We start from the raw sequence: 2500 nt of genomic DNA, 5'->3' as shown, positions 1-2500 counted from the left end.
ATTATCCATTGACAGTTAAATAAAGTTGTTACTATTGTCAGGGGTTTACAATGTCTCACAACCCATAAACAGGTGTAAAAAGACAACTTATAGACAGACAAACTTAAGACCTAGTGGATGAAGATGTAGATTCACTAAGAAGAACTGAGTATCAAGGTACATGTACTAAGCTGATTAATCTCCAAGCGATGGAGCCAATTATGATATAATTATTATTATGATACTGAATACAGGAAACGTAATTTATAGAGGTTGAATGAACCACTTTCCAAGATTCTTCCCTTTTACCCCAGACTATAAGCTTACATGAAGCATCGCCACTGCGTACTTTGTACAGTCGATCTGCAGTTGCAAGTTTCGATTCAGATATAGCGTCTAAATTTGTCCGTTACTTTCTAGCTTTTACTTCAACACTTGGTGAATAAGACCCACACTGAGGGCCAATGTGTCTTGTCATAAAATACAAAATAACTTCCCAATGTAGTCTTCAACTGATAGAAAAAAGTACAACTGAATGCACACGACAACATTTCCTGCACCAACCTCATATACCTGCCAACTCTCACGCCTTAGGCGTGAGTCTCACGCCTGCGGGTTGAAAACTTCGATCTCACGCCGGCTCACGCTTGCGGGCCAATTTCACACGCCTGATTGAAAAATGTGAGTTGTTGCCGTCTTGCTTGACACAATTTCCAAAAATATGTTAACTCAGACCCACGTAAGGAACGAAAACCATGTGTAAAATGAATAAATGACGATACCTTCCTCGTGAAAAGCACTGGGAGCGGGCTCGCGTTTATACGCGTCCTAAGACTGGGACTGGGAAATGCGAGGGCTGTTTGTTTTCGCTTTCGTCACAGTATGCAAATTTGGAAGACTTCGGACGTCTTCGGAAGACTTCGGAATTCTTCGGGAATCTTCGGAAATGATCGTGTCGTCTTCAAAATTCCCAGCACTCCCAGGATAAAAATCTCACGCCTATATCTCAGAAAAAGTTGGCAGGTATAACCTCATCGCCCTGTTCAAGGCGCGTTGGTTTTGTTTCAGCATTTCTTCGGGTGTTTTCTTCTTTCCGAAAAGGAATTCCATGGTGACTGATCTTTAAGTGCAAAGCAAGAAATGTTTCACTAAGCTTGATTTGACGTCGGGAAAAGGCAAAATGAAGGCAATAATTGAGGACAACAATAACACTATGCTCAGGCCTCCAAAATAGAACTCGACGTCACTATGTTCGCGGGCTCAAATCATGACATCATTTCTAATGGTGTCAATTAGACTGCAAAACAGAGGGTCTCAAGATGTCTCTCTATGGGGGTGTAGCAAACACGGTACACGGTTAAAAATTTCGCGATTTCACGGTGCACGCTTAATTTTTACATCAAATAATTGTTTAGAGCTTAGGAAAAGCTACAAACAACACGGTTATCTGGACAAAATAATTCACGACACACGGTTAATTTTTTCCCTTTTTCACGACACACGTTAAATTTTTTGGACGTTTCACGCCAGACGCTTAATCCCATTGAGACCCTCAAAACAGTCGTATTTTTTGTGAGCGCAACCTGGAAGCCACGCAGTAAATAGTCGTTTCAGCTTAGTCTCGTTGGTTATTCAGTTTCAAATTACAACGAACTTTTTCTTTTTCATTTTTAACGGCTTTATCGCGACGACAGTATCTAAGTATCTTAGCTAATAATCCATTTAATTTGTTTTTGTAAGTATGCGAATATTATATCAATTCACCCATTTGCATTTTTCTTATAAATAGGTTTAAATTCAAATTGTAAAATTCATCACAACTGAGGATGGTATAAGTATGTCGAAACATGTCTTGTAAACAATTTTACAGCGCGAAGCGCCTTACGGTGGCCACCTAACAAAGTTTTTTACAAATTGTCCGCCAATCAGTGTGTGTGAATTTGATTGACAGTCCCGCCTCCTTGCAAAGTTCAAAACAATTGTAAGTTGAATACCGTTCGTTGCAAGTTTAATATTTCTTTGTAAATTTGGACGAATTTAAATGGCTGTATCTCAGTCAAAATTAGCCCGATTAACACCAAACTCTCGGTGCGCGCTTTCTGACTATGTCCCGTATTTTACAATAACTCTCGCCCGCTCATTGGCCAATTTTTATTGTCAATAAGCGGACAGACACATAAATTTATAATTTATGCGTTTCGAGGAGTTTAATTTATGAAAATTTTTGTGAAACGTCGATCTGTAGCCTGTTCCAGGCTCCCAGATAGCCAGGAAAACGAAAAGAACTGCGTGTGAAAAGCGAGTGGGAGCTTGGGTCGAGGCGAGGCCTCTACCCAAACCCCCACTCGCTTTTCACACGCAGTTCTTTTCGTTTTCCCGACTATCTGGGAGCCTGGAACAGGCTAGTCGATCTATCACTTTTCAACCAATAGAAAGTCTCCATTTTTCCATCAGCCAATAAGAGAGCGAGCCAAGTTATGAATTTGGTCGCGTCAGATTGAATAAAATTGAAGTTTCTCGT

The sequence above is a fragment of the Montipora foliosa genome, chromosome 14 (assembly GCF_036669935.1).
Source record: "Montipora foliosa isolate CH-2021 chromosome 14, ASM3666993v2, whole genome shotgun sequence".
Classification (NCBI taxonomy): domain Eukaryota; kingdom Metazoa; phylum Cnidaria; class Anthozoa; order Scleractinia; family Acroporidae; genus Montipora; species Montipora foliosa.
The sequence above is the reverse complement of the archived record's forward strand: the minus strand, read 5'-3'. Positions refer to the sequence as shown.